The sequence below is a fragment of the Chiloscyllium punctatum genome, chromosome 20, assembly GCF_047496795.1.
Source record: "Chiloscyllium punctatum isolate Juve2018m chromosome 20, sChiPun1.3, whole genome shotgun sequence".
Taxonomy (NCBI): domain Eukaryota; kingdom Metazoa; phylum Chordata; class Chondrichthyes; order Orectolobiformes; family Hemiscylliidae; genus Chiloscyllium; species Chiloscyllium punctatum.
In genome coordinates, this window is record NC_092758.1 from 20,227,843 (window position 1) to 20,239,641 (window position 11,799).

The 11,799-nt window shown below is 41.6% G+C and overlaps 1 long non-coding RNA gene across 2 annotated transcripts in view; it reads left to right on the forward strand.

The window, feature by feature from the left end:
* LOC140491958 (uncharacterized) overlaps window positions 1-10,793 on the forward strand; it is a 176,460-nt gene extending 165,667 nt beyond the window's left edge. For both annotated transcript variants that reach the window (XR_011963456.1, XR_011963457.1), the window contains one exon: window positions 10,635-10,793. This is a non-coding gene — a long non-coding RNA (uncharacterized lncRNA). The remainder of the gene's footprint in view (window positions 1-10,634) is intronic.
* Window positions 10,794-11,799: the final 1,006 nt, after the last annotated feature.

Genomic DNA, 11,799 nt, shown 5'->3' on the forward strand with positions numbered 1-11,799 from the left:
TGTGATTGAGGTTTATTTATGCATTATTCATGCATCTGCTGTTAGAAATACAAAGAGTACTCCTGTAACATTAATAGTTCAAGAAGTTACAATGGGCTACAAAATGCCTTCAAAGCACAGCAGTATTTGAGGCATTTATGTATTCAAGTACACTAGTCACAAAAGGTTAGCATGCAGGTACAGTATGTAATTAAGCAGGCAGATGGGATGCTATCCTTTATTTCAAAAGGAAATGAACATAAATGTAATGTTATGCTTCTGTTATGCGGGCATTGGTGAGGAAACTGTGTGCTATTTTGCTTTATTATTTAAGGAAGAATATAAATGCATTGGAGGTGGCTCAGAGTAGGTTTATGAGAATGACACATGGAATGAGTGGATTGTCTTGTGAGAATAGGTTAGGCAGGCTGGGCTTGTTTACACTGAAGATTAGAAGATTGAGGACTGATTTAATTGAAGTGTGTAAGGCCTTGACAAGATAGATGTGAAAAGGATGTTTCTTCTTGCCGGTCAGTCCAGAACTAAGAGTGCTGTTTTAACACTAAGGAGTTTCCCTTTCAACCCAGATATGAGGAGATTTGTTTTCCTTCAGAGAACTGTACAATTTTGGAACTCTCTATCTTAGATGGCAGGGTTTTTAATGTTTGCTTAAGACAGAGGTCAATAAATTCTTGCTAGGCAGTAGAATCAAGGGTTATTAACATAGATGGCCATGTGGAATTCAGAACACAAACAGATCAATCATAATCGTATTGAGTAACAGAGTAGGCTTAAGGAGCTGAATGGTTTATACCTACTCCTATTTTCATATCTTGTAACCTGCAGCATGGAGCAATATGTGTGATATATATTCTCCATTCCCTTCAAACAGCTGCACAAACAGTGAATATTTAAACATGAGGACATATGTGATCATTTCAGAATTTATTACACAATTGTTTGAAAGCTGCTTAAGCTGCTAGTTTAAAACAGCTGACAAAATGAATGTCAGTGTAAATACGCCAGTTTACTGCAGTCTTGAAGCAACTTCAGTTTACACTGTTCAGAGTATTCCCATTTATATTTGAATTGGAGTGACTCTGATTTATATTATTGTTTGCAATATCTTCATTTTGTTCATTGAAGTTTTTTGTTGAAGTTCATATGTATTTGATAAGTAATTGTTGATCAAGTGATAACTGAAATAAAAACAGATATATCTATAAAGTGACCCTTTTGGCAGCTGTGAGGATGGATTGGATTCAGAATGAATCATGTGATGTTATGCAGCAAGTCCCTGAGTGTTCTGAAGACTCACTGTAACTTCCATCAGCTATTCATTGATTCATACCGCATTTGAACTGGTGGAGACAAGAGGCATGATTTCAGGAAACCACTTTACCTGGGAAAGGAGATTCTGTAGGTATGATAAAGGAATACTTTGTTGTGGAATGAAGCACAGCTCTGAAAACTTTGCGTAAAAAATGTAAGACTTGATTTCAGATTACTATGATGTTCTGGCCGTGACTTTTTTCAAGCACTGCATCATAGCAATGACGCACAAAATGGACCATTCAAACTTTCCAAGTACGTAGAGACTGATCCATAGCTATTTAAGAAATAACAAGAAATTGAAATGAATCTAAAATGACAGATTCAAAAATGCTAATGGGGAGGCACCATGGCTCAGTGATTAGCACTGCTGTTTCACAGTACCAGGGACCCGGGTCCAATTCCAGCCTCGGGCGACTGTCTGTATGGAGTTTGCACATTCGCCCTGGGTCAGCATGGGTTACCTTGGGTGCTCCGGTTTCCTCCTACAGTCCAAAGGTATGCTGGTTAGTTGAACTGGCTGTGCTAAGTTGCCCATAGCGTTCAGGGATGTGTAGGTTAGGTATATTAGTTAACAGAAATGTCATAGGGTAGGGGAATGGGTCTGGGTGGTTACTCTTTGGAGGATCGGTGTGGACTTGGGCCAAAGGGCCTGTTTCCACACTGTAGGGGTTCTAAAGCAATCAGTATTCTTAATTAGTTTTAAAGTGTCATCAGGTTGCAAGATAAAAGTCCTTGTATGTTATAAAAATTTCTAGGAAATTGCTAATTGAAATGAGATGCATTTAAGTAGAACTCGCTGTCTTTGCTAATTTTGTTAAGGTTTAATTATTGAAGTCTGACAATATTCATATAGCAGGGTATTAGCTATTATTGTGGAAAATCCTATTAGTCAAACTAATTTGCACAGGCATGTCAAAATAAATATTACCATTGATGCTACTGTGTTTTCATTGCCTTCATTAATCTGCTCAACAATTCGATGAATAAGGGTTTTAAGCAGTGAGTAAGAATTTGATCATGTCCCTGTTCAGTGTGACTCATGTCTCATGGTACCCCTGGTTGTCTACCTGGTACCCCCCTATTCTACACATGGAAATGCTTATTCAACAATATAAAACCACAGACCCCTCATTGTAGCTGTCTGATAATTTTCTGTCTATAAGTTCATTATATTTGGCACCCAGAATCTAATGGTGTAACTGCAACTGAGCAATAGGAGATGTACTTTAAGAATGAAGGTCAATAATATTTACGAAGATGTTAGGCAAAAAGTGTGTAATTGGGGAATTTATTTGTCTTGAACAACTCATTTTGTGCAATCGAAAATTTATTATCCTGCTTCTTTAAAGAGTTTTGAAACATTTTTCCACAATAAACACACCATGTAATTATTACCACTCCAGCTGAAACAATGAGTAGAACATGTCAATGGTTCTTAGTTCTGTTGAGGCCCTTTCTACTAACATCCCACAGATTAACTTCTTCAGTAAAGGCTTTAACTCGTGGAGTTGTACCATGGAGGTCAGTCACTGAACACACTCAAAAGAGTCTGCCAATGTACTGTTAGATTAGCTTAGATTACTTACAATGTGGAAACAGGCCCTTCGGCCCAACAAGTCCGCCGAAGCGCAACCCACCCATACCCCTACATTTCCCCCTTACCTGACACTACAGGCAATTTAGCATGGCCAGTTCACCTGACCTGCACGTCTTTGTACTGTGGGAGGAAACCGGAGTACCCAGACACGGGGAGAATGTACAAACTCCACACAGTTAGCCGCCTGAGACGGGAATTGAACCCGGGTCTCTGGCGCTGTGAGGCAACAGTGCTAACCACTGTGCCACCGTGCCGCCCACCAGAAAAGTTATTACACAAAAGAGAAAAAAAATTACACTTTACAAGTATTATTTGAAATAATCTCTTTAAAAATTATAAAGAAAGATTCAACGCTTTCAGCCCATAACAATCTTACAAATTTTAGTGAAGGATCACCTTTTCTCCATGTTAAAACTTCTTTTTAAGGTATCATGTATCTAATTGATTTAATCTTTGGAAAAGTTCTATGTTTACTCAATACTCTTTCTTCAGTTAATGGCTCTCTTCTGAGAAATTTAAACAAGCTCCGAACTCAACTCACTCGAGATGGGTTCCTTAAACTCATACCTTCAACAGCCTTGTAGGACATCTTCTTCATTGACACTTCACAACCTTATACATCTGGAGTTTCTTCTTGTTCAATTACATGGTCTTTGATGCATTTAAATGTAATAGAGTCATAGAGATGTACAGTATGGAAACAGACCCTTCGTCCAACCCGTCCATGCTGACCCAGATATCCCAACCCAATCTAGTCCCACCTGCCAGCACCTGGCCCATATCCCTCCAAACCCTTCCTATTCATATACCCATCCAAATGCCTCTTAAATGTTGCAATTGTACCAGCCTCCACCACATCCTCTGGCAGCTCATTCCATACACATACCACCCTCTGCGTGAAAAAGTTGCCCCTAAATCTCTTTTATATCTTTCCCCTCTCACCCTAAACCTATGCCCTCTAGTTCTGGACTCCCCGACCCCAGGGAAAAGACTTTGTCTATTTATCCTATCTATGCCCCTCATAATTTTGTAAATCTCTATAAGGTCACCCCTCAGCCTCCGACGCTCCAGGGAAAACAGCCCCAGCCTGTTCAGCCTCTCCCTGTAGCTCAGATCCTCCAACCCTGGCAACATCCTTGTAAGTCTTTTCTGAACCCTTTCAAGTTTCACAACATTTTCCGATAGGAAGCAGACCAGAATTGCACGCAATATTTCAACAGTGGCCTAACTAATGTCCTGTACAGTCGCAACATGACCTCCCAACTCCTGTACTCAATACTCTGATCAATAAAGGAAAGCATACCAAACGCCTTCTTCACTATCCTATCTACCTGCGACTCCACTTTCAAGGAGCTATGAACCTGCACTCCAAGATCTCTTTGTTCAGCAACACTCCCTAGGACTTTACCATTAAGTGTATAAGTCCTGCTAAGATTTGCATTTTTCTGAATTAAACTCCATCTGCCACTTCTCAGCCCATTGGCCCAACTGGTCAAAATCCTGTTGTAATCTGAGGTAACCCTCTTCGCTGTCCAATACACCTCCAATTTTGGTGTCATCTGCAAACTTACTAACTGTACCTCTTATGCTCGCATCCAAATCATTTATATAAATGTCAAAGAGTAGAGGGCTCAGCACCGATCCTTGTGGCACTCCACTAGTCACAGGTCTCCAGTCTGAAAAACAACCTTCCACCACCACCCTCTGTCTTCTACCTTTGAGCTAGTTCTGTATCCAAACGGCCAGTTCTCCCTATATTCCATGAGATCTAACCTTGCTAATCAGTCTCCCATGGGGAACCTAAAGTCCATATAAATCACATCTACTGCTCTGCCCTCATCAATCTTCTTTGTTACTTCATCAAAAATCTCAATCAAGTTTGTGAGACATGATTTCCCACGCACAAAGCCATGTTGACTATCCCGAATCAGTCCTTGCCTTTCCAAATACGTGTACATCCTGTCCCTCAGGATTCCCTCCAACAACTTGCCCACCACCGAGGTCAGGCTCACTGGTCTATAGTTCCCTGGCTTGTCCTTACTACTCATTTTAAACAGTGGCACCATGTTTGCCAACCTCCAGTCTTCCGGCACCTCACCTGTGACTATCGATGATACAAATATCTCAGCAAGAGGCCCAGCAATAATTTCTCTAGCTTCCCACAGAGTTCTCGGGTACACCTGATCAGGTCCTGGGGATTTATCCACCTTTAACCATTTCAAGATGATCTGCATCTTATGATCTTTCTGGTTTAGGGTGCTACCCTCAAAGTTTGATGTTGCTCATTTGTTCCATGTGGGTTCAATTCCCACTCTGGCTGTACTTATCTTCTCTACCTTGCTTGAGGGTGTGGTGACTTTCAGGTTAAATTGTGTGTCTGTGTCTCTCACTAATGAAGGAGCAGGACAATGGTGACTTTTGACTTACACATGACTCCAGACCCACAACAATGTGTTTGAATCTTGACAACCCTCTGGAAAATCAAGCAATTGATGCCTTCTGGAGTACAATTTACAATTTGCTGTAAATTCAGTAGCATTCAAAATCCTTTGCTAGAAATACTAAGAATTATAATGTGATTTGTGCAAAGAATGTAAACAGATTGTAAAAATTATAATTCCTGTAACCCAGGATTTTATCAATCCTGCTACATGCGCAATAGGCTCAGTTGTTGACACTGTATTTGTTTTGCTCTGGTTTATTGTTCCTTTGAAGTTAGTTCAGAATTCAAGTCCAATACACTTACCTGCCCTAGGCCATAGTTTGGAAATCAAAACAACTTTTTTTCTCTCTCAGAAATGAAACAGTGACAATTTGTAAGCAATAGAAGGAGTTGCTTCTGATCCACTTTTGACTGTGCTGTCAGTTTTCATTTCCTTCTTACACTTCTATCTTGTTGTAATACTTGAGCTATGCTGAATTCCATCTGGTCTGATGATGCCACGTGGCCCCTGGGTGGAGATTAGTTGGACTCTGACATCGTTTCCTGATGGCACACTGAGTGGTATCTTCCTCCTCCCGGTGTGAAATGGCAAGAAAGCAGACATTAGGAACTTGACATTGAAAAGAAGTTTCCATTTCCAATGTTTTCCTTCACCTTTGAATAGAGGCTTCAGAATCTCGACATTGAATGGTAATGACCTTACTTCGATGCATCTGCATCTCATTATTAGTCCAAATTGGCCTGTTTATATACTGTTCCAATTCCTCTCTTCGTCCCTAAGAAACTAGATGGCACAAATTCCAGTATATCAGAGCAGGTATCTCACTGATTGCTTGACTTGGCCATATTCCAACTGTACTTCAGCACAAATACTTCAGCACAATGTCACTGTATTCTCCACGGACAGTATCCTTTTCGACCCTTCATTTATAGAAGTCACTAGGGGAAATGCCCAGCCTCATCACATTAGGTTTACAGACCAACTCACACATCACACACACACACACACATATATCTTAATACAGAATGCATCTAATGGCTCGTAGCTTGCATTCTTATAGCTCATTTGCTTAGTGCTTTGGTTGGTGCCTGTGCCAGGTGTTATTTCTGAGCACGAAGGGAGAGACAGGCAGTGTGCCACAGTGTGAAGCACTGAAAAGTCAAAGGTTGGATAAGTTGCTCTGTCACACCTTCAGCATGTGCCAGCAGTTTATGTGGCAGATACACTACATGTATATGAACCAAATGGGCATATCTGAAAGTCAAAGGAGAGCTGTCCTTCGTGGGGGCAAAGGTCGATACTGTCAGTCAGAGGGCTCACCTACAGTCAGGTACAGGACACACTTAATTCTAGTCTAGGGGTTAAACCAGGGCCAGTCAGGTACTTGGCCCTACTATAGTCTTGGAATTTGCAGTCTTGCAAGTCAGTCTTATTGGTCAAGTGCAACTAATCCAAGGATTACATGTATGTGGGTTGGGGTGCTTCAGAGACATCAGTTCAGGGTTTAGGCAATTATTTCTAGCAGTGAGACAAAGGGGGGGATTGAACTTGTCGAAAAAGTATGAAAGTACAACCACTGGTGATGCAGGGTCAAGAGAAGTAGTGAGGTGTCCCCAGTGAGTGAGTGAGAGGTACAGAGGGCAGGAAGGGATAACGGTTTGAGAGAATGAGAACAAAGGCCATTCAGTTAAGATGCATGTGATAATGAGAGTTATGGCCCATGACCTTGGTGAGAAGTGTGTACAGTGGCAGAGTTAGACTGGCAGTGGTCCTGTGGCTGTGAGGTACAGATGGTGGCATTTATACTTTCGGAATGCAGAAGAATATTCACCTTCCCTCAGTGCAGGACATTCCCTTTAAGTTGAGACACAGCAGCACTCACCTGGACCATTGCTTGGGGAGTGAGGGGAGGGGCATGGTCTCCTTTGACAGTCGGCAGGAGAAAGGACGCCCCTCCTGTCCATCAAGTCCCCTTGCTTTTGGTGCCTTTTCCTCAGGAGCACCATAAGATAAGTGGACAGTTTGTGAATTCTAGCAAGTGATGTGGTGTTCAGCTGAAGTTTAAACCTTGCCACCTGTGATATGATCAGAAGGTGCCAACAATGATGAGCATTTCTGCTTTTCCTGCCACATGGTAGCACAAGTAGGATGCCAAAGAGTCCTGGTGCTCAATTAATGATATATCAAGCAGAAGAGTGTTTGGGAACAGCCACAATGAACAACAGCAGAGTGGACACCATGAATCTCAGTCAACAAAACAAAATCCAGCCCCCAATAGTCCTCTTTAGTCATAGTTAATATACCTAAAAGTCAATGTAACCTGTATATGGTTACTGATATCTAATAAACAAACAGCAGAATCTGGCAGGGTTATGATTGATGTGGACTATGGTGAGATTTGAGAATGAAACAAGAAACCAATGAGACTAATCTCAACATCAGTAGCACCTTGGTCCATCTTTTATGTTTTGACAAGCAGAGTTGGGATTTTCTCATGAGGTAGCTGTGAGTTGTCAATTAAGAGGCATTACAGTATCACAGATTGAGCCATTATCTCACACACTCTCTGAAAGTTAGTGGTGTTGGGGTGGGGAGAACAATTGAGGGAAGATGTTCCGGGTAATAGTGAAAGTTGTAGAGCTTGGGCCTTGGAGGGAGGTGGGTGCTGCAGCAGGGACGGAATGAATGAGAGGAAGCAGCGAATGTCACACCTACCCTGGTGGAATGGAGAAGGTCAGAATAACTATCTTGTAGAACTGTGCTGGACTGTGAAGACGGCACTCAGTTGGGTGGCTGTCAAGGTGCATTGCAGTAGCCTCCTTTGCTGATCCGCCAGGGTAAGCACTCTTCTCCTTTGTGTGCAACCCTTGATCAGATCCCCAGGCTCTTGTCAATGAATTTCTGTGCTATCTTCATCTTCTCCGACATCTTCAGGGTTCTGTCAGTGAGAAGGGCAGCTTCGGAATGCTGTTGCTCATCCAAGTGTGCAGTGGCCTTTTAGAGATGGAGCATCTGTAAGGAATGCAGGTCTTTTGGCAGATACCTGCTGAGTGGTGAATTGTTCTGGGAATGCCCACGCATGATGTAAATGACACCGCAGAGTGGGGTGTCATTAATGAAGTGCGTTTTGGCGAGAAACTGAGAAAACCTGTTATGCTTTGCAGTGGAACTCCATCCAAAGAAATATTTGGAACTCAGACTTAGCCAAAATAAAAGCTTTGGTACAAGCTCTGTCTCTGTGAGAGAACAGCTGCTTCTGTTGATATTTATTAATGGTCCAAGTTCCACTGCAGACTACTGAGCTGTCTTTTAGATGTGCCTAGAAAGGAAAATTGGTGGTAGTACTCTAATCCAACCATAACCCATCAGTGGACGGTACCCAATGAACACAGCATGCTAAAGCCCATCCTGCTGCTGTTTATAATGGATTCAGGTAGCAAGAAAGGAGGTGCATTTAAATTGGTCATCATAATGGGGTATGCACTGTTTCCACGGAGCTTGACAGAGTGGTGACAGTACTCGATGATCAAATAAAGATTCTCTAGAGAGATGTGTTATGTCCAGATCCTAGATAAGGTTCTCCAATTCATTACAATTCCAGACAGAAGATGCAACCCGCTAAACATTTGGGTGAGAAAAATGAACTGGCTTCTCTTTGTTCACCTACCCCATGACAAGATTAATTTAGAAAGGATCCCTTCCCTTGTCGATAATAAATTCAATTCAGTTCGATTCAATTCAATTCAATTCAATACCCTTTCCCTCAAGCGAAATGAGCTTTCGGAAGAGCCAAGTTAACCAGCCTTTCTTGAGTTAACAACATGAATTTGTTAATCACTAAATGCAAGAAGAATTCATAATGCAACATGTGTATACGCCCATTAGAAATAAAACTTTGGTCCAAAGGAAGAAACGTTTTTTTTGAAAAATGGATCAGAAATATACTATAACTGTTATCTTCTAAAATATAATTATTCATGAAGAGCAGGTAGATGAATGTTCCAGTTGTTGCAGTCAAACTTATTGGTCACGTTGACCTTGGTAGCAGATTAGGTAGTTTCACAATCCTTAGGTTTTCATATAGCATGAAAACAGACTCTTCGGTCCAACCCATCCGTACCAACCAGGTTTCTCAAACTAAACTAGCCCCACTTGTCTGCATTTGCCCTATATCCTTCTAAACCTTTCCTATTCATGTACCTGTCCAATTGTCTTTTAAATGTTGTAACTGTACCTGCATCTGCCACTTCCTCTGGCAGTTCATACCAGATATGCTCCCTTTAACTTTCTTTCTCTTCTTCCTTAACCAAATGCAGTTTTTTACTGAGTAGCTTTCCAGATAAATGTCAAATGGCTGCAAACTAAGTTGGAAACTTCTGATTTCCAGCATTGCAATTCTTTGTTTTTTTAACCGAGTTGGAAACCTGTGGAAAACGAAGGAAAGAAAGTCATCAAATTACACTAAATCCCGCCGTGACTATTAAGAGGTGCACAACAGGCAGTTTTAGAACATAGAACATAGAAAAATACAGCGCAGTACAGGCCCTTTGGCCCTCGATGTTGCGCCGATCCAAGCCCACCTAACCTACACTAGCTCACTATCCTCCATATGCCTATCCAATGCCCGTTTAAATGCCCATAAAGAGGGAGAGTCCACCACTGCTACTGGCAGGGCATTCCATGAAGTCACGACTCGCTGAGTAAAGAATCTACCCCTAACATCTGTCCTATACCTACCATCCCTTAATTTAAAGCTATGCCCCCTCGTAATAGCTGACTCCATACGTGGAAAAAGGTTCTCATGGTCAACCCTATCTAAACCCCTAATCATCTTGTACACCTCTATCAAGTCACCCCAAACCTTCTTTTCTCCAATGAAAACAGCCCCAAGTGCCTCAGCCTTTCCTCATACGATCTTCCTACCATACCAGGCAACATCCTGGTAAACCTCCTCTGCACCCGTTCCAATGCCTCCACATCCTTCCTATAGTATTGCGACCAAAACTGCACACAATACTCCAGATGCAGCTGCAACAGAGTCTTATACAACTGCAACATGAGCTCAGGACTCCGGAACTCAATTCCTCTACCAATAAAAGCCAGTACGCCATATGCCTTCTTCACTGCACTATTTACCTGGGTGGCAACTTTCAGAGATCTGTGTACATGAACACCAAGATCCCTCTGCTCTATCTTTTGCAAGCGCACAGATAGAAATTAGAAGGTGAACAGAGATGTCAATGAGGTGTTAACTGTCTTGTCATTGCTCTTTGTTCTAGATGTGAAAAACTCTGGCACCTGAGTAACCTTCATGTCTTTTGTTGCTGACTGAGAAAGAAGGAGGATGTTTCATCACAGCTGCATGTGCATCGCTTTCCTCGACTCCCTGCTTAGATGTCCCCGTTCCTCAATGATATACTGTATACATTAAAAAGATGCTGAGTGATTCGGTAGCTTGTCTGACTTCCTTCTGTTTCAATTACAATATTGCTTGGGTCTGTCAAAAGTCAAAAAATGTGGCGCTGGAAAAGCACAGCCAGTCAGGCAGCATCGAGAAGCAGGAGAGTCGACGTTTCGCGCATAAGCCCTCCAGTGCCACAATTTTTTACTCTGATCTCCAGCATCTGTAGTCCTCACTTTCTCTGTCTTTCAAAAACCGTGTTAATATCAGTGACTTGACAAGAGAGCAAATCTGCACCTGTACATTCATTCATTCCTGTTGTTGACTGAACGAGCTCCGAATTTCAAATTGGTTGTGATTTTATAGTCCTGATTCCTTTTGACTTCTGACTGAAATCTAGAGTTCAGATTGAGTCAGAGTCCACTTTTTGTCCTATTTCCTTCTATCTGGCTGTAAGCTACTGATTCTAACACTCAGAGGAACAGAGTGTAACAGTGGATGATTAGGGGTTAGTGCTTTGGCTGTGGCATTCCTAGCATGCTCACACTCAAACTCTTGGTGAATTTGGTGAAGAAGTGTATTTGCATGGCAGAATTCCTTCAAAAAACATCAATACAACTTGGCCAAAAAAATAAGAGTTAGCCAAAACACATATGACTGCATTCAGCCCACTAGCATACTCCAGTACACATTGACATTTTAATCTTTTGTCTTGCGTATTCTTCAAAGGGAAAAAAAAAGAAAAAACATTTTCTTCAGTTTGGGAAATAGATTAGAATAGTTTTTTTTAAAGAATAGAATATGGAAATAATCATAGAATGTGGTTTGCTGTTGAGCAGGGGATATTCAGTCCTTTGTTATCTTTGTAGTCAAAAAAGAGCACAGTCCAGTCTGTTTAAAGTTCCTTTGACAACTTTAACTGCTACATCCCATTAGAGTTGAACAGAAACTTTTGCCAATCATCCACTGAATTTACACCTCAATTACTTTGTCACTATCGTAATCCTTGGCAAGGTAGCACAGTGGTTAGTACTGCTGCCTTA